Source organism: Mytilus californianus, unplaced genomic scaffold (assembly GCF_021869535.1).
Source record: "Mytilus californianus isolate M0D057914Y unplaced genomic scaffold, xbMytCali1.0.p SCAF_13, whole genome shotgun sequence".
NCBI classification, from domain to species: domain Eukaryota; kingdom Metazoa; phylum Mollusca; class Bivalvia; order Mytilida; family Mytilidae; genus Mytilus; species Mytilus californianus.
The window spans coordinates 584,853-607,309 of record NW_026262615.1 but is presented as its reverse complement, the minus strand read 5'-3'; the positions used below and the strand labels follow the sequence as shown (position 1 = coordinate 607,309).

The following is a 22,457-nucleotide window of genomic DNA, read 5'->3' as shown; positions in this document are numbered from 1 at the left end:
AAGACGATTTTTGACTACAGCAAATAGTAAATAAAAAGAAAGTGTAAACAGAGAAAACAACCAAAATGAGCAGCGAGACAGATATTTTCCCACACAGTTTCAATATATATATTCATTACACATATTCTTGTTGCCTTGTATAAAAGCGAGGTGAGCGATACAGACTCCTTGGAGTTAGACAATGGGAAAACAATACATGATACAAGACAAACACACATTATTTTCACCATAAAATTCCATTGTATACTGTACCTCGAACTATATTTGAGGTCTCCCTTTATTCCCAAGAAAATTTTGCCATGACTTTGCCATTGCATTTTTTAGAGGTAACCCAAGAAAATTTAAAGTACTTACTACTAATACCAATTATTGTTCTTTAGTATAAAAAAAAGAGTAATAATGCATCTATTATTTACTCACATCAAAAATCCTTTACCGACAGTGATACGTAAATTCTTCAAAACAAGTGTACATTAGTATTTATCAACAAGTTTAAATTGAAAACAACGTTCAAACCTATGATTGCGTTGGATAAAAACCGCACTTTTTATACGTGTGCATGCAAAACAAATTTCTTGGAAGAGGGGTCTATATACAGCACAAACAACATTTCCAAAAGACCAAAAAAAGTAAAAAAAATATATTTTAACAAAACGCATTTGACTAGCAGGTCGAACAACGGATGTTTATTTATCAATATAGATTTTAATAAATCCGGGACCGAAACAATTTATCACCTTATAGAGTATAAGATAATTGTATATGTTTTATCTAACTCCGTTACATTTTTTCCCAATATTTTTATTTCCTTGTTTGTTTTTTTTTTCATTTAGTTTTCTGTACAGATTCACAAAGATCGACATTTTTTTTAATTTTCAGTTTTGAATGTGTTCTATATCTTTTCCGTATTAATTCATGTGGGGTGTAGCAGCAGATATATTACATTACCTACCATTTGTCCTACAAACAATGCTTGAAATGATTAAAAACTTCAGAATGACGAAGTAGAAATGTGTATATACTCATGCGCAAAACATTTAGAGAAAGACTAACTTCTCAGTCATCTTTTATTTAGTAACAAGGACACATTATATAGTAATTCGGAATTTATAAATGGGTAGTCATTGAAAAGTGTCCTGCATTGTTATTTACAGATCCATATTTGAATCAGATATAAGATGCCTTGAAGTAAGTAGTCTCATTTTTTTTCTTCAACTAAAAGGTTTTTTTTTAAATGTTCACAATAGGTATAGTGTTTTTTGGAACATTTCTATCCTTTGGATAGAGATACCTAACTTTTTTGTTTCAAAAGATAATCACAATAGGATTTTTGTAAAAACATTTGGAAAATCTCTTTTACATAAGTATGCTCTAAATTTTTATAACAATTCTTTGGAAATAATTAATTTTTATCAAAGTTTCAGGACTTTAGGAAGAAAAAAACGGAATTTTTTGCTGTATACTTATCTAATCTAAAAAAATCTCATCGGTGACTTTTTCATAAAAATTGGTACAAATAATCTTCATACGTAATCAATCCTAATGCCATTTTAAGAAAGAGGGGTCCATCAATTCGTTTTCAAGTTATATCAGTCTGAATGATGAAAATAAGTCGAAAAATGCATCTTTTCCCGATATATCGCAGTTTGACGTCGTTGGCAACGACATTACCTCCCCTGTAACTGTATCGTATGCCCTTTAGCAACCAACACTTAATCATTTAAAACTGTCCGTTTATAAATTTCAAAAAATTTCCAAAGTTGAACCTTAGATGGAGTTGTTGTTTTTATTTCCTTTTGGTCAATTAGCTCTTCAACTGTTCCGGTTCTGTTACATCCCCGGATTTCACATTTTTTTTGCATTGAGAGTTCCGGTTGAAAGTGAGACCAGAAAAACGCTTCGGACAACACATATTTATCAAGTGTTGATTTCATTTTTATTAGATATTTTATTCAATTTAAATCTTATTGTCAATTAGGAAGAAGACAAGGGCGGATTAAATGTCATTGTAATTTTTTTAGTTTCTTTTACCTATTTTGACATCGGACTCAGACTTCTTTTAAACTGTATTTTACTGTATGTATTGCTGTGTGTTTGTTTATTCTACATTGGCTAGAGGTATAGGGGGAAGGTTGATATTTCACAGAACATGTTTAACCCCGCCGCATTGTTGCGCTTCTCCCAAGTCAGGAGCCTCTGGCCTTTGTTAGTCTTGTTTGTTTTTTTAATTTTAGTTCTATTATATGTTTTTGAGTTTAGTATGACGTCCATTTTTCACTGAACTAGTACACATTTGTATTTAGGGGCCAGCTGAAGCCCGCCTCCGGGTGCGGCATTGGTGGCCTTCGGCTGTTTTCTGCGCTTTGATCGGATTGTTGTCTCTTTGACATATTCCCCAATTCCATTCTTAATTTTAAAAAAACGCATTCTTTCTTATTCACATATTATTGGAAAAACACGGACGATTTGTTAAAAAACCTGGACGTTTTAAATCTTGTTTTCAAAAAAAACATGGACAACGTAAAACGGTGAATTTTTAGTGAAATTCAAGGAAATTGTTCGTTGTTTGTGCTCAAAAGTTTCCAAATGAGTTGTTTTATCAAACACCATAGAAAATATCATCTACCTTACAATACTACACGTTTTACGCAAATGAAATTGATTTTTATTCATTATCATCAAAGAATTGGAATGGGAAGCTATTTTTCCAAGCAGCAGTCAAAAGGAAATTATTAATCTTTCATTTGTTTTGGTCCTGAGCTTAATGGTCTAGTCCTATACACCAGGTTTACCATTCTCTGATTTGCAATATTTACACTTGGTTTTATTGTCGTCATTCAGATTTTTCGTTTTCCTACAGTGGAGTAACAGTGTTCCAGGAAATAGAGCTTAATCGTCCATAATACTCATAAGGAACATTTCTTAATATTTCAGGCAAAAATATTGTTTTGTTACGTTATAAAAAAGAGAGAGCGTAAGTTCTCTACACTGTACATGACTTATTCTCTTTGGTAGAATTTTAATTTACTCCTGGATTGTCAAGTAAACATACTGACATATTTTATATTTCTCAATAATGTATGAATTTTAACTATATCTGTATAACTTGTTGCATGACTGTGTTTACTTTAATCTTTAGGGCGCAACAGTACCCCTTTCTTCGTAGTAACACAGACAAAAAATAATGACCGTATTGTCAGACAGTTTTTGAAAATAGCTGGACCGATAGGCTAACTTCATTACAAATCATTGTGATGTGTTGTAATCACTGGTTATTTTGAAACAATTTCTGTCAGACACCTGAACCAAATTTGTCTGACTAGTCAACATTTGATGAGACCTTGTAACAAAGTTTATACATGTACTCCGATCATATCTTCAAAGTTTATACATGTACTCCGATCATATCTCCAAAGTTTATACATGTACTCCGATCATATCTGTAGATATATCTCCATAACAACATCGTGTCATGTTTGTCATGGAGTTATTGTGGTGACTGGTCAACACAGCTTAGTGCTCAATTTTCAGTTTCTCTGGTAGTTTTTATTGAATATTGATCGCCTAGTTTTACATTAGCCATGATTCAGTCGGATTTGTGTTTTATTATTGTTCCATTGCTATCTTCTTACATTTTGCTCTTTGTTCTTAAATTTCCTTTCCTTCGAAATTCGAAATGTGTTTTTATATCATGTAAAAACGACGAAAATTAGTCTTGAACTCCTTCTTTCTTTGCAGACCATGTTTATATGTATCCATCTTATACAAAATGAGGATTCTCGCATTGACTTCTTCCATCGTTTTTTTATCTACAATGCAAATTTTTCAAATATACAAATAATGCTAAAGATTACTTTGATATAATATTATTGAAAATCAAAGATTTTGTATTTTAGGGTTACTGCATGAATATTGGTTAATTGCACAAGCTAACACATCAGTGTAAACATATTCTTTATTGTAAAGCAAATCTTGAACAAATATTTTTGTCTTGTTGACGATTCTAGTTTGAAGCTTTATATGCACGAGTGCAATATGATATATCCATATACGCTAACGTTTGGTTATTTTTTGTATGAATCTGTTGTTGCTATACAATACCACGGCTCACTGATAAATATCATTTGTATACTTCATAATAGACTATAGAAAATCTACCCAGTGGATGTCTCCTCGATAACATCATGCTTTACAAAGTTTTACATCAAAACACATCTTTGGAGATTGAGATAGATAATCCTTGACAATAAAAATAATCTTTAAATCATTTGTCTTTGTTTCGGTGAGTGTCATATTAACAAAGATTTGTGAGGCGTTGAAAAACTGTTCAGAAGAAGATTATTACATTTGTCGTGTGACAATCTTGAAAGCATCTCTCTTAAAATCACTGTAGATCATTTGTAAGAATATAATGTTCAAACTATGTCCGTGTAGCACTAAACATTTCAAAAAGCAGGCTTGTGCGTCTTTTTAATTTATTCATTCCTAACAAAAACATCAAGAATTCAAATTTCAAAACATTCTAACAACCTTATTAAAGTTTATTTTGTAAACTTATAAATTATTCTAAAATTAAGTTCTCAACTCCCACAGGCAACGTTGGCCTTAGATGGATAAGGCTATTACATTGAATCCTTTTTAGTCATCTAGCTCTTTACTGTTTCGGTTCTTATACTTCATCAGATTAGAAATAAAGTTCTACTACGCAGAAAGTGTGTTGTTTTCGTACTGACCTAAAAAGCAATAAAGAACAAAATTATGTTGTGACGTAAACACTACACGGATTACAATTTGATCTACATTCAAGGCCGTCAACTCTGTGACGAACCAAACAGTTAAGAGAAGCATTATTATCTCATGTCGGCGTAGGGTCTTGTTTTAAATTTAACAGGTCTCTACTATTCATTGTATATACTTACACTTCCCAAAAATTCTGTCAAATGTCGTATCATATCGGCTTCCAGTACGTATTCTATTACAACTTATGTTTCTGTCCTTTTTTACAAGTTAAATAGCTATCAAATAACTTATTTGTTTAATTAATGCAAATGGAAAAATAGTTAAAATAATGGATTTATTTTTAATCTGGAATGTAGCCAACTCTTTGGTTGTTTTATATCAATGACTTTTTTTATCATGGTCAACACAATTCCGTTGGCAGTAATAACTTTTTGACTGTCTTTAGTACTTGTCCCTAAAATCACCACCATGAAATGCAAATATATTTTTGGCACATTAAATCTAAGATTATTTTGTAACGAATACGATAAATATGCCAGATATACTTCATTGGGAGTACATGAGTTGCAACGGTTTAATAGCGGACATGGTCATGTATTGTAGGCCAAAATCAATAGAGATACGTTTGTATTTCGTTGAATGAAAACAAATAATAGCAGATAGGGTTACCTTGGCTAGGTTTTTGCTGCTTCAATGTTGTGTTTTATGGTCTGCTACTATTATTAAACAATTGCAGATTATTACCTATCTATTACTGTTTATATATATATATGTGCATATTGGAATTTGATGTTTATTGTGTTATCTACATATAAGCTGTATAGCTTTTGTAAAAAAGTATTATTATTATTCTTAGATGGTAAAGACTTCTTAAGTTTGCCTGTTTTGTCGACTATTATATTATTTGTGTGTGCGTTTCTCTATGATAATATTCTTGCGTGTGTTTGTGCTGTATTTCTGTCAAGTAGTGTCATTTTAGAGATATTTTTGAACATTGCCATGTAAGCGGGAGGTTTGGCGAGCCATACAAGCAGGTTCAACCCACCATTTTTTCTTAAAATGTCCTTTATCAAGTCAGGAATATGGCAGTTGTTTTCAAATAGTTCGTTTCTATGTATGTCGACGTTTGTTTTTGTTGCACTTCAGTGTTCCTGTTGTTCCTATGTTTTCCTCTTATAGTTGATGTGTTTCCCTCGGTTTTAGTTTGTTCCCCGGATTTGTTTTCGATTTATGACTTTTGAACAGCGATATACTACTGTTGCCTTTATCCTTTACTCAAGATACACGACAGCTATTAACCCTATAGCTATGAAATTGCTTTTTGAAAAAATGTAATCTAAGATAAACAAGTTCTAGGTTTCTTAAAAGCTTTGGAGTGCTTCTTTGTATCATACTTTATATAAGTTATATGTGAATTATGTGGTTGTTAAAGTATAAGAAAAGTGTAAGTTATGTATTTTGTGTATATACTCATAACTGTGGTATAATTATCCCGTTTTTAATTGGATGTATTACAGTATATTCATCTATATTCATATATTTTAAATCTCGATCTTTTTCTAAAATTAGTTCTATCAAAACTTTTGATTTTTCAATCCTGTATACCACCATTCCCCATGTTAAATTGAAAAATCGTCTAAAAGAAATAATCCACAATGCTTTTCAACATAAAAATGGTATCATACGCTATAAATGTATTACCTTGGGATATCATACGACATATTGTGTTAAACGTGAACACATGATCTCTAAAAACGTTGGTAGTCATATGGTGTTGTATTGTCCTTTTCCTTTTTTGTATCAATCAGTTTTTATGAATATTTTTCTTCTATCCTAATATGGTGGCTTGGACAACCGTGTCACAATATGGTTATTTTTCAATGTTTTTTTTTTGTCTTTTGTTTGTTGCTTTTGTATATACGTCAAACGGTTGGGTTCCTCGTTTGATTTTTTTACATTGTGTTACATGTATATCTGGGCCATTTATAGCTTACTATATGTTTTAGGTTTTGATCATTGTTGAAGGATGTGCAGTGACCTATAGTTATAAATAATTACATCATTTGGTCTACCGTAGATGGTTGTCTTGTTGAAATTCATACCACATCTTATTCCTGTAATTTTTCATTATACAAGAATACAATATCATCAAATGAAAGTGATAGTTGTCCGATTCTTGTTGACAAAAAGCAGATATGATCAAGATAATCAATGGTGATATAGACATGATTGCACACGTTTGAAAGTGAGACCAGAAAAACGCTTCGGACAACAGACATTTCTAAAGTGTTAATTTCATTTTTATTAGATATTTTATTCAATTTAAATCGTATTGTCAATTAGGAAGAAGACAAGGGCGGATTAAGTGTCATTGTAATTTTTTTAGTTTCTTTTACCTATTGTGACATCGGACTCTGACTTCTTTTAAACTGTATTTTACTGTGCGTATTGCTGTGTGTTTGTTTATTCTACATTGGCTAGATGTATAGTGGGAGGGTTGAGATCTCACAGAACATGTTTAACCCCGCCGCATTTTTGCGCTTGTCCCAAGTCAGGATCCTCTGGCCTTTGTTAGTCTTGTATGATTTTTTAAAATTTAGTTCTATTATATGCTTTGGAGTTTAGAATGACGTCAATTTTCACTGAACTAGGACACATTTTTTATTTAGGGGCCAGCTGAAGCCCGCCTGCGGGTGCGGTATTTTCTCCCTGTGTTGTAGACCCATTAGTGGCCTTCGGCTGTTTTCTGCTCTTTGGTCGGATTGTTGTCTCTTTGACATATTCCCCAATTCCATTCTAAAAAAATGCATTCTTTCTTATTCACATATTATTTGAAAAACAAGGACCGTTTGTTTTAAAACCTGGACGTTTTAAATCTTGTTCTCGAAAAAACATGGACAATGTAAAACGGTGAATTTTTAGTGAAATTCAAGGAAATTGTGCGTTTATTGTGCTCAAAAGTTCCCAAATGAGTTGTTTTATCAAACACCATTGAAAATATCATCTACCTTTCCATATTACACGTTTTACGCAGATGAAATTGATTTGTATTTATTATCTGCAAAGAATTGGAATGGAAAGCTATTTTCCAAGCAGCAGTCAACAGGAAATTATTAATCTTTCATTTGTTTTGGTCCTTAGCTAATGGTCTTGTCCTATACACCAGGTTTACCATTCTCTGATTTGCAATATTTACACTTGGTTTTATTGTCGTCATTCAGATTGTTAGTTTTCCTACAGTGTAGTAACATTGTTCCAGGAAGTAGAGCTTAATCGTCCATAATACTCAAAATAAGGAACATTTCTTAATATTTCAGGCAAAAATATTGTTTTGTTACGTTATAAAAAGGAGAGAGCGTAAGTTCTCTACACCGTACATGACTTATTCTCTTTGGTAGAATTTAAATTTACTCCTGGATTGTCAAGTAAACATACTGACATATTTTATATTTCTCAATAATGTATGAATTTTAACTATATCTGTATAACTTGTTGCATAACTGTGTGTACTTTAATCTTTAGTGCGCAACAGTACCCCTCTCTTTGTAGTAACACAGACAAAAAATCATGACCGTATTGTCAGATAGTTTTTGAAAATAGTCGGACCGATAGGCAAACTTCATTATAAATCATACTTATGTGTTGTAATCACTGGCAATTTTGTAACAATTTCTGTAAGAGAAACTGAATCAAAATTTGTCTGACTAGTCGACATTTGATGAGACCTTGTAAAAATCTTCAACGTACTTTGATTATATCTGTAATGATTATATATGTAAATATATTTCAAAAACAACATTGTGGTCTAGAGTTTCATGTTTGTAATGGAGTTATTGTGGTGACTGGTCAACACAACTATTAGATAGTATCATGTATCCTACATGTATGTCTTGTCGCAAAAAGGAAAGGCCATACATTGGAATTTAGCTGAAATAAAAACAAATACAAATGAATCTATTGTTTATAAAGACATATCATATATCATATGAGTTTTGTCCATGTAAGGCGGTCTTGATGGAATACACTTTGGTGCTTGACAAAACAGTGTGTAGTTTAAGAGAGAGAGAGCGCGAGAGAGAGAGAGAATTGATCCCTGGTTATTGTTTGTTTAGTAGTGCTCATACTTTAGTTTTCTCTGTTTGTTTTTATTGAATATTGATCGCCTTTTTTTTCGTTAGCCATGATTCAGTCGGATTTGTGTTTTGTTTTTGTCCCGTTGGTATCTTCTTACATTTTGCTCTGTATTTTTAACTGTTCTTTCCTACGAAATTCGAAATGTTTTATATCATGTAAAAAAATGGAAATTAGTCTTGAACTCCCTCTTTCTTTGCAGACTATGTTTTTATGTAGCCCTCATGGGGATTCTCGCATTGACCTCTTCCATCATTTTTGATCTACAATGCATATTTTTCAAATATACAAATAATGCTAAATATTACTTTGATATAATATTATTGAAAATCAAAGATTTTGTAGTTTAGGGTTACTGCATGAATATTGGTAAATTGCACAAGCTAACACATCAGTGTAAACATATTCTTTATTGTAAAGCAAATCTTGAACAAATATTTTTGTCCTGTTGACTATTCTAGTTTGAAGCTTTATATGCACGAGTGCAATATGATATATCCTTACACGCTAACGTTTGGTTACTTTTTGTATAATTATGTTGTTGCTATACAATAACACGGCTTACTGATCAATATCATTTGCATACTTAATAATAGACTATAGAAAATCTACCCAGTGGATGACTCCTCAATAACACCATGCTTTTCAAAGTTTTACATCAAAACCCATCTTTGGAGATTGAGATAGCTTATCCTTGACAATAAGAATAATCTTTTAATCATTTAGCTTTGTTTCGGCGAGTGTCATTTTAACAAAGATTTGTGAGGCGTTGAAAAACTTTTAAGAAGGTTAATTCATTTGTCATGCGGCAATGTTGATAGCATCTCTCTTAAAAATCACTGTAGATCATTTGTAAGAATATCAATGTAAAACAAATCCTGAAATTATGTCCGTGTAGCACCAAACATTTCAAAAGGCAGGCTTTTTGTGCGTCTTTTTAATGTATTCATTCTTAACAAAAACATCAAATATTCAAATTTCAAAACATTCTAAAAACCTTATTAAAATTATTCGTTTGTAAACAAAGGAGGACCAACTCTTTCAATTTGTTTTTAGTTTAGAATGGTGAATGCTTGTTTAAAGTGTAGAAAAGTCAAATGTTTTAATACTATTGCAAGATAAAATAATCTTAGATTGTATGTACTCTAAAAGATCTTTGGATTTTTTAGTATCCACATCTGATTCACGCCACCTCTATAATAGGTACTTTCCCAATTACTTGGAAGCTCGGATTTGATTGCTGATAAAATTGATGTTAATAATTATAGTACAACTTATATTTCTGTCCCTTTTCACTAGCTCCATGACACCAGCTATTAAAGAACTTAATAAGATAAAATTGAGAATGTGCCATTCTCTGGGACTAACAGAGGGAAAATAATGACAAATATCCGTCAATAATACGTTTTTAATTTGAATCACATTCATTCATTCATTCATTCATTCATTTCCTCTATCAAGAGATTCAATGAACAACTATATGCTATAAACAGATTAAATTACAAAAGTTTACAAAGCAGACAACACAACATAATATTACAATATGTACAATAACTATAGTATATTACCAAAAGAACATTTAAAGAAACTTGCTCTCACTAACGATAGTTCATGTACTAGCACGCTACCGTATTATCCTTCTCGTTACTCTGCTATACTCAGACACGCAGTGTGCAACGTGTACGTGGCACAGCTTAAGAAAACTGTCAGTGTCGATATTGACTGTTGTTACGTGCTTGCTAAAAAGAATGCAGTATAACTGTTCATCATCGTATGAATACAGTTCAACAAATAATTGTAATGGAAAACTTTCAATAATGAAATCCCACCATATATCTCTGATTGATTGAGTTCCACAACAACTACAACATGCATGTACGTATACATCTAGAAATGGTCTGTCACATAGCTCGCAAGTGCTTCCCGTGTTATTAGGGATGTCAGTTAGTAATTTTGTTATGAAATATGCGTTTATGATTTCTCTTGATGATCTTGCGCTTTTCCAGAATTCAGGGACTTTGACCGAGAGGTGAATATTTCTAAAACGAGAAAAGTTATTGTCGTTCTGTTTACGACGAGTTCATTCATCAGTTTGTACTTTGTCTACCGTATTATTTACTATAAATTTCCAAGATTGCTTTGTAGGGAAAACTCCATCTCGCAAAAAAATTATCATATATTCATGAAGATAATATTTGTATAAGATATCCATAATTTCTGGAATGAACCCATAATGTTTACGTTCACTGTCAATAAAATAAGAGTACAGGCGCACAAGAAATAGTTTTTTTGTGTTAAGAAATTGCCATTAAGGCTACACAGCTTTTGTAAGAAATACAACTTCTTTATCTCTATAGTTGAAGTAATAGATGAAGTCCGAGTATACTTTGACACATATCTGACCTAGTTGAAGTTCTCAAGTCAAAAATACGCTTGACTAAAAAGTGCAGAAAACAATTCATCGTTACTACATCGTTTGACTTTAAATTAGTCCACATTTCACAACCATACAGGACAGTAGGTAACACAATAGATTTATACAGTTTAAGTAGAACGCATGGATTTGTTGACTTGAAACAAACACCATTAAGGGCGAAAAAAGAGTTCTTGCCTCTTCTACATGCGTTTGAAGTCCTTTCTGCCGATCTAAATTTAGAGTTAAGCTCAATACCCAAATGAGTATAATCTTCTGCTATTGGAAGAACACTGTTCGCAATACGCCAATCGTATCGTAACCGAACTTCTCGTGGATTCGGGGAGAATTGCATTACACACGACTTCTTCGCATTGAAACAAAATCTCCATCTATGTGCATAGTCAGCACATGTATCTAACATTCCCTGAAGACCTGACGGGGTTGTGCCGATACATGAAATGTCGTCAGCGAGAGCAGGAGAGGAACTAGCTATATGATATACACCTGTTTTCTGGTTACATTTTTCAAGTTCAACCAACATTTCGTTTATATTACACCTTGTAATACAGGAAAGAACTCAGACTATGACACTGGTTTACAACTACTGAACTCATGGTATCAATATGACAGTCATTTATAACTGACCACATTTTACCTGTTACCCCTATATTAAACAATTTATACATTAAACCAATTCTCCATACAGTATCAAAAGCTTTTTTTACTATCTAAAATAGCGACAAAAATTTTACTGAATAATTCAAGGTTATGATAAATTGTCTCATGTAAGTTAAATGATGCAGTTAAGCAACTAAGGTACTTTTGAAATCCTTGCTGTTGGAGATACGGAATGCTTTTGTCATATAGCACAAAATGTATTAACCGAGCTTTAATGACGCTTTCAAATAGTTTCGAAACACAGGAAAGCAATCTAACTGGTCTGTAATTATCCGGTGAAGTCTTGCACTTGTTCCACCTTTGAAGATAGGAACAAGGAGGCCTAGTTTCCAGTTCATCGGTATTTGCCCTTGTTTGATGATGATATTGAATAGAGCGGTTACACACTTCACAACAGAGATACCTCCGTGACGCAAATGTTCGTTTTGAACTCTGTCATGTCAAGCGGCTTTTTTATATTTTAACTGTCCTACCAATTCAGAAACTTCTTGTTCAGTTATCAACCCACCAGGTAAGTATTCCCTTTCAACACCGCAGTTTTAATAATTTCATTGTATGTGGTTTCGATAGAACATTTAAATTCATTGTCAAAATTATCCTCATCCTTTGGCTGGTATAGATTATGGAAATATTCGGCGAAACAGTTGGCTACAGACTCAGGAGTATTACACACTTTATCTTCATACACAATCTCGGGATAAACTTTAGACGAACAACCTTTAAAACGTTTTATTTGTTTCCAAAACGAACGAACGTCACATTCTGCAGTTTCATTGAGATCGTCATAACAATTCTGCATATACTGTTCATTAGCCACTTGTTGTACATGTCTAAATTCGGCCTTTGCTCTTTTGTACATTCGATAAGAGACAAAATGCATGCCTCGAGGCCGACCTTCTAGTACCCAACACCTACGCTTTGATCTTTCATTGTCATGTGCTCGTTTAACATCTGCGTTCCAGTAAGGTTTGGTATGTGGGTTGAATCCGCATTTCGGAATTGCAATGTCTGCAGCAGTATGTAAAATGTCAACGAATTCGTCATTGATGGCGTCAATGTCAATATAAGAATAAGACCTCATACTATCAATCAACATATCAATGGGATCGTTCAGCAGTGTTTGGTATTCGTTAATCTGCGCACCAGTAACCTTATGCCGAGCAGGTAATTTGTCGCAAGAGTTCAGTACACGATGCTGGTTGGAGTCTATCGCAACCGCAACCACCACTGGCAAATGATCGAACGTGCTAGATATCGCTCCTTCATCAAGGATTTCATAGTACCTTAGTTTTCTATAAATACTTTGATTACATAGGATATAATCTAACATTGTGTGTTTGGTTATATACGTATAATTTGGACCTTTATGGTGTATTTTACCCCCGGCATACAACAAATGATGTCTAGATACAAATTGTAATAACTCTTTTGATTTACTACTATTTGATGTAGAGATGTCTTTTCCTAAACAACTAGCATTTAAGTCACCTGCAATTATACAATTACCATTAGTACTGTAGTATGAATATAAAGTATCTAGTGTATTTATTTCACTCTTATAGTTCTCAATAGAGTCATCAGATGGTAAGTAAGCACCAAAGATAAACAGTGATCCATAGGATTGATTTTTTAGTTCAATACCAGCTATTCTACTGGAGTTAATGTCACATATTTCATTTACAGAAAACTGAAGTGAAGTTTTGTATAATATGGCAATGCCAACCTTACCATGGTATGCATTATACCCTATGGGTAATGCATCAGCATTACTTATACAGTTGTACCTTTTTTCATTTGTAGACAAATAATGTAAAGACCTTTCTTTCAATTTATGTTCAAATATAACACATATATCACAGTCACTGTCCTTTAACAATTTACTAAGACAAATAGTAGAGGACATGATACCCCTGACATTCCATGCTACTAACTTAATACTAGACATAAAAAACAAAATAAGTAATACTCAGAAATAGTACAACAGTTGAAATATAAGTTCTATTCATCATGAAAGGTTTTAGTTATCGCCTTGCTTTTGGTCGCTTGATACCATTCCTGGTTACTAAGCCAGCGTCTACAATATACATTGATCGGCCAAAAGTTTTCACTCTCAACAATATTTGCACAACTTTCAGCTACGTTCAGTTTGGCAGACATATTGCGCGAACTATTGCGAGATTGAAACAATCTCAGATATGTCACTTGCACACTTCTACTTTCTAAGTATGACATAATTCCGGAACGAGTTGACTTCGAATCAATTCCTGACAAATAATACCTTGTAGACCTTTTCCGAGTAACACCGGTAAAGAAATTGTCATCAGTGGACTGAACCGCAGCAGTAGAACCTTGTAAGCGAACGGGAATTCTGTACATAGCGGGTTCATCACTTTTGTAACGTTCATCATTTTTTGCAAGCACGTTTGTACGGTGTGTATCGTGTGTTTGTTGTGAGTCATTAACTGTACCGTTAGACATCTCCGGTTCGGGTGATCGCGTTTGTAAAGGCTGACTATGAGTTGTTCTGTTAGGAGAGTTCACAAAAACACTATCTGGGGTAATGTGCAGGTTAACTTTAGTTTCGTATGATTGTTGACACGACATTTTCAGTTCGTTTAAACTTTTTTGTGCGTTAAGAAGTAATTTGTCGTGGCGTATCTGATTATTGTCAATCTGTTTATTTTTTTCTGAATACATGTTGAAATCAAATTCACCAACTCTATTCTCTGGGACTAACAGAGGGAAAATAATGACAAATATCCGTCATTAATACGTTTTTAATTTGAATCACGCGATTTACACATCAAATACTTAATTAGTGTCTTAAAATGTTATTACAATTATTGCATACGCGATATAATTATTTTCACAGCTAATTACAAAATCTTTCACTTATGCGGAAAATATATAAACTGCATGGTGAATGCTTAAAACATATCTGGTACTGATAAAAATATTTAAGCAAGGGTAATCCGTAATTTATGTGTAATGTTAGACAGGATATATAATATGACATTCCCGATTTAGAGTTTATATCAGAATATAAACTCTAATCCGGCAATGTCACATTATATACCCTGTCTGAGACCTGAATAATATATCAATAACACATAGCTGAGAGGGTGATAGAGCAGATTGTTACCCCGAGAAAACATTGGCAAACCGTGGCGAAGCCACGGTTGACATTACTTTTTCGAGGGGTACCAATCCGCTCTTTCACCCTCTCAGCTATGTATTATTTAATTTATTATACTGAATGTCCTATCATTATTGTCTTTTACAGATGAATTTTATATAAAAGTATTTTCTATGACGTCACGTTCATAACAAAGTTACGGGTATTAGAAAAATCAACAGAAGTGAAGCAAGATGTCTCATTTTTTTATTTTGACAGTCAAAAATTAAAATCTGAGCCAAAACGTAGAACTTAAGGCATTGTCTTTAATTACTTGATGTAAATTCAATTCATTGTCCTTTAAATAATCGATTTTTGATTGGTCTGGACGATAGGGTGACATTAAAAAAAATGGTCTCTCACTCAGCCATGGGATAAAGTAAATTGTCTCCTTCGTATTAACCAATAGAAATCTGGCATTTTTACATGAAGTATAATAACAAATAATATGATGTGCAAATATACTTATATATATGATGTGCAATTATAATTATATGATTTGCAAATGTACTTATATGTGATGTGCAAAGATCCTTATATGATGTGCATATATACTAATATATATATAATGTGCATTTTCCCTTATATTATATGCAAACACCTTTATATGATGTGGTTGTGTCATTATATCATGTGCATGTAACATTATATGCTGTGGTTCGGTTTACTACATTTTAAGATGTCAATAAGTCCTTATATGGTGTGTTTTCATCGTTGTTATGTTATAACGATTAGAAAGATTACTGTCTACGATTATATTGGGTGCAGATACCTTTATGTCGTCATATTCGGTACAGACGTCTTTATGTCGTCATAATGGGTACAGATACCTTTAAATCGATATATTGGGTACAGACATCTTTATGTCGTCATAGTCGGTACAGATACCTTTATGTCGTCATATTGGGTACAGACACATTTATGTCGTTATATTGGATACATAAACCTTTATGTCGTCATATTGGGTACAGACACATTTATGTCGTCATATTCGGTACAGTTACCTTTATGTCTTCATATTGGCTACATACATATGTATGTCGTCATATTGGATACAGAAACCTATACGTCGTCAAATTGGGTACAGTTACCTTTACGTCGCCATATTTGGTACATTAACCCCTATGTCGTCATAATGGGTACATATATCTTTATGTCGTCATATTGGGTACAGTTACCTCTAAGTCGTCATATTGGTAACAGTTACCTTTATGTCGTCATAGTTGATACAGTTACCTTTATGTCGTCATAGTGGGTACAGTTACCTCTAAGTCGTCATATTGAGTACAGTTACCTCTAAGACGTCATAGTGGGTACAGTGACCTCTAAGTCGTGGGTACAGTTACCTTTATGTTGTCATATTAGGCCCAGACACATTTATGGCATCGTATTAGGTACAGATACATTTATGTCTTCATATCGGGTACTGACGTATCTTTGTCGATACTTGATACAGACACCTTTCTGTGATCATATTGGGTACAGATACATTTATGTCGTATTGGGTATAGATACCTTTATGTCGTATTAGGTACATGCACCTTTATGTCATCGTATTAGGTACATATACCCTTATGTCATCGTATTGGGTTCAGACACCTTTATGTCACCGTATTGCATTGGGTAGAGACACCTTTATGTCGTCTTATTGGTATACAGATACCCTGGTGTATTAATAGTTGGTACAGACAACTTCATTTCTTTATAGTTGGTACATACACCTTTATGTATTCATATTTTGTATAGACAGCTTTATGTCGTCATATAAAAATAAGGAGATGTGGTATGATTGCCAATGAGATAACTTTTCACCAGGGTTGAAATGACGAAGATAAAAGCAATTATAGGTTACCGTTTGGCTTACAACAATGAGCAAAACCCATACCGTATAGTCAGCTATATATTTTATAAGGCCCCGACATGAAAACTTTGAAACAATTCAAACGAGAAAACTAACGGCCAGATTTATACAATACAATTCACGAAAAACACATATGTGTAAAGGGAGTGGTTCTGGGCAACAGTGTGTGGAGTATTTTCCAAGGTACTTTACATGATACGCAAGGCAGTGGCACAATTAACAATTTTATGACAAAGAAAATAAAGACATATTCAATTCATACGTTTAACACATCAAAACAACTTAATACATTTCAGGCAATAACCATCCCTCAAATCGTATCCCGCCAATAAAGTCAGCTAGCCATCATGTCACCACAAGCCTTTAATATAGAGCCTAACGTGCACCACACTTCAGACTCTTAACCTTATTAATTCCAGACAGGCAACCCGTCTCATCCTTATTAATTTAAGATAGGCAACCCGTCTTGACCCTACTCATTTCAGACAAGCAATCCGTCGTATCCCGATTACTTCAGATTCAATTATTGTTATTATTCTATTTAAATAAGTTCTTTCGAAATGGTAAGCAAAAAAATGAATATCATTGCAAAACTATAGAATTTTCAAATAAATAACCAAGTTCAAAGAAACTCAAATGTTAGCCTTGTTCCGTATAGGAATATTTGATTGATTGATTGCGTTGGTTGCTAAACGTCCAGTGGCTATGAATACTTGATAGACTAAAGTGAATGTAAATGAAATATAATCAATTACGCAAATGTACTAAAAGCCTGAAATAATTTAGTTATGAAAAGGGAAATAAGTCATACATTTCAGGGGCGGATCCAGCTATTTTTCAAAGGGGGTTCCAACCAAGGATAAATGGGGGGGGGGGGGGGGAGGGGGGGGTCCAACCATTATGTCTCCATTCAAAAGCATTGATCGTCAAAAGGGGGGGGGGGTCCAACCCCGGAATCCTCCTCCTTGGATCCGCCACTGCATATTACATTCCTATCCCTTTAAGACAAATGTTCAGAAATAACATTTGACATCAAGAACAAACTAATATAAATAAATGTTCATGAAATATTCAGTGTGAGCTGCAGGGGCGGATCCAGCAATTTTCAAGAGGGGGTTCCAACCCAGGATAAAGGGGAGTCCAACTATATGTTCCCGTTCAAAAGCATTGATAGTAAAAACAAACCGACCCCCTTCTCCCCCTGGATCCGCCACTACGCTGGGAGTATAATTACTTTAAATTATTTACTTAAAACTTTAAAATTATTTCTGTCTTAGTGCTCCATATATATATATATATATATGTTTTTACTGAATGTCATCGTATTGGGTTCAGACACCTTTATGTCACCGTATTGCATTGGGTAGAGACACCTTTATGTCGTCTAATTGGTATACAGATACCCTGGTGTATTAATAGTTGGTACAGACAACTTCATTTCTTTATAGTTGGTACATACACCTTTATGTATTCATATTTTGTATAGACAGCTTTATGTCGTCATATGAAAATAAGGAGATGTGGTATGATTGCCAATGAGATAACTTTTCACCAGGGTTGAAATGACGAAGATAAAAGCAATTATAGGTTACCGTTTGGCTTACAACAATGAGCAAAACCCATACCGTATAGTCAGCTATATATTTTATAAGGCCCCGACATGAAAACTTTGAAACAAGTCAAACGAGAAAACTAACGGCCAGATTTATACAATACAATTCACGAAAAACACATATGTGTAAAGGGAGTGGTTCTGGGCAACAGTGTGTGGAGTATATTCCAAGGCACTTTACATGATACGCAAGGCAGTGGCACAATTAACAATTTTATGACAAAGAAAATAAAGACATATTCAATTCATACATTTAACACATCAAAACAACTTAATACATTTCAGGCAATAACCATCCCTCAAATCGTATCCCGCCAATAAAGTCAGCTAGCTATCATGTCACCACAAGCCTTGAATATAGAGCCTAACGTGCACCACACTTCAGACTCTTAACCTTATTAATTCCAGACAGGCAACCCGTCTCATCCTTATTAATTTAAGATAGGCAACCCGTCTTGACCCTACTCATTTCAGACAAGCAATCCGTCGTATCCCGATTACTTCAGATTCAACTATGGTTATTATTCTATTTAAATAAGTTCTTTCGAAATGGTAAGCAAAAATGAATATCATTGCAAAACTATAGAATTTTCAAATAAATAACCAAGTTCAAAGAAACTCAAATGTTAGCCTTGTTCCGTATAGGAATATTTGATTGATTGATTGCGTTGGTTGCTAAACGTCCAGTGGCTATGAATACTTGATAGACTAAAGTGAATGTAAATGAAATATAATCAATTACGCAAATGTACTAAAAGCCTGAAATAATTTAGTTATGAAAAGGGAAATAAGTCATACATTTCAGGGGCGGATCCAGCTATTTTTCAAAGGGGGTTCCAACCAAGGATAAATGGGGGGGGGGGGGGTCCAACCATTATGTCTCCATTTCAAAAGGGGGGGGGTCCAACCCCGGAATCCTCCTCCTTGGATCCGCCACTGCATATTACATTCCTATCCCTTTAAGACAAATGTTCACGAAATAACATTTGACATCAACAACAAACTATATAAATAAATGTTCATGAAATATTCAGTGTGAGCTGCAGGGGCGGATCCAGCAATTTTCAAGAGGGGGTTCCAACCCAGGATAAAGGGGACTATATACATAAATGTTCATGAAATATTCAGTGTGAGCTGCAGGGGCGGATCCAGCAATTTTCAAGAGGGGGTTCCAACCCAGGATAAAGGGGAGTCCAACTATATGTTCCCGTTCAAAAGCATTGATAGTAAAAACAAACCGACCCCCTTCTCCCCCTGGATCCGCCACTGCGCTGGGAGTATAATTACTTTAAATTATTTACTTAAAACTTTAAAATTATTTCTGTCTTAGTGCTCCATATATATATATATATATATATATATATATGTTTTTACTGAAAGCAAGATACGTTCCCCATTTCCATTCTCAATTTTATATATATGCTAGAGTTAATGTTGTTTTATTACTATTTATTTGCATGCTGCATGCCTTGTTTTATTTCGTGTTATTGTATTTGTTTTGATAAAAAACTCATTAGAGCTTAAGTTTAACATGATTTATGTTTGTCAAATATGCCGAATCCAAATAAAGTTTTACTTACTTACTTTGAACCGCGATGGTACTCCGAACCGCAATGGTCACGCTGAAGTGCGATGGTTTAACACTGAAGTGTCTTTTTTTTATCACGCTGAAGTGCGATGGTAGCATATCTTGTTGGTCAGATCAAGGATTTTGAAAAAGGGGGCCCGGGGGCCCAAACTTGATAAAGTTTGGAGTGGAACAGGTGAAAAAAGTCTGCATTAACCACAAATGAAGCTCCAAAAACGGTCGAGGACGGCACCATACCCGGCCCCCTCCCCCTACATCCCCTTTTGTTGGTATAGCTACGCCGAAGTGCGTTGGTGAAAACGATGTATTTCTATGGATTACAATGATCAACTTTATTTTCTATGTTTTTATGTTCACATTGCGTTGTAATAGTCACCAATATGATAATATAAGTCAGTACACTATACTCAGTGTAGACATGATGTACATCTAGGCAGGCGCGTAGCTACGTTAACGTCAAAACGCACGGGCGTGCACTTGAATTTTGGTAAACAAACATTTTAGTCTAAATAAAATTAAAAAAAAAAAAATAAAAAAACTGGTTAAAAACACATCAGCCTTGTAATTCTTTCTTCAAAAGATTGTAATTGCAGATTAAGTGAGAAATTTACTTTTCAATCGAATGGTATCAGATTATATATAATAATATATTCAATTTCTGTCAAATTTAATCGACAGTATGTGTTTTCAGTTTTTTTTTAATTATCTATAACTTTTACAAACTTTAATGAAATTTTACGGAAGTTTGACAAAAGCTTTTTTATAATCAAAAGAGCCTACAGGCCATAATGATGAAACTATATATATATTTTTATTTTCCCCATATTTTACTGATAAAAGGAATTTCTTTAGTCTGGGGTTAACGTTTGTTACACATCAATTGCTTTGTCAAACCTTTATCGAATTGTATGAAACTTTGGCAGAAGCTTCTTTATGATTAATGTCTCAAGGAAAATTTTGAAGTCATTTTTTTTTCATTTTTCAGTATTATATTGAACATGCTAATAGACGAACTAATCTTTTTGCAATTAACAGACGCTCTGGGATTATTTTTTTTTACATGACGTAAACCTTTATAGATTGTCATGAAACTTAGGCATACGCTAATATTCAATATCAAGAAAAAAATATCTAAAGAAAGTGCTTGATTTTTTTAAAATCCTGCCTACTAGTTAACTGGTAAATGGATTCACTTTTTGCAGTCAACATTACACTTTAGTATACTGACAGAAGCAATCCCTGGCGAGACCTAGAGTTTCACGGAGGCTGATTTAGGGGGGAGGGGATATTTTGAACATGTTGATTTTTTTTATGTCAGAATATTTATTTCCAAAATTAACCAGCAATGCTTTCCCATCCCCAGTTGGGAAACCAACAACAACAGCAACAACAACATTTTTTATTTGTCAATCAAGACGCCCCGAGGAGCAGTACAATTACCCCCCCCCCCCACCCCCCCCCCCCCAAATTGAACATGCTTACAGACGAACCGGCTTATCGTTTTGCAATTAACAGACGCTCTGGGATTATTTTTTTTTACATGACGTAAACCTTTATCTGTAATCTGTAAACGAATTTCTGCCAATCAAGGCACACCTCCGTATAGAGGAAAGTAGTTCCGTCAATGAGATTCCTCCACCAGTATATACACAGTTCAATTTATGGTTCACAATAGTTCGTACATAAAGTTATCTTATTTAATTATATATATGTTTACGCCACGACAGTGTTAAAAATATTACTAATGCAATTAAAATGGTAAAACTTAATTTTAAAAATAAGTTAACAATAAAGACAAAAAGTACAATTATATTTTTTAACACTGTTAAAAAAAAAGAAAGTTTATGCAATCCGTAAAAAAAATTGAATAGACTTTAAAACTATTAAAAGAGGTAGATCTATGTGTATCCCCACACACACACACACATATATATATATATATATTATAACTAAAATGAATTCACAGTTCTTCATTTTCTGTTTGCTTTTGTATCAATTTTTGTCAACACATCATAGCGCTCGGAATAAAGTGTATATAACAGTTGGCGGCATAGCGGTACCAAGTGATTACCGACTCGGTCTTCAACATCCTTGCACATCTTCTTTGAGAGGTAATAATAAGGGTTAATTATTAATGTTATTAGGTCAATAGGAGTTTGCAGGCTTTCTCTTGCTAAAACCAGACTACCTTCGTGTAGTATTTTGCCGATAAGAGATGCATGTTCTTATTTCTGATGTTGTTTCACACAGTAAGAT

At 33.7% G+C, this 22,457-nt stretch overlaps 1 protein-coding gene across 1 annotated transcript in view; it reads left to right on the top strand.

Annotated features, from left to right (window-relative positions):
* Positions 1-1,000: 1,000 nt before the first annotated feature.
* Positions 1,001-22,457, top strand: part of LOC127722974 (uncharacterized) — a 436,121-nt gene continuing 414,664 nt past the window's right edge. The window contains exon 1 of the mRNA XM_052229363.1: positions 1,001-1,188. The gene's annotated coding sequence lies outside the window, so the exon portion shown is untranslated. The remainder of the gene's footprint in view (positions 1,189-22,457) is intronic.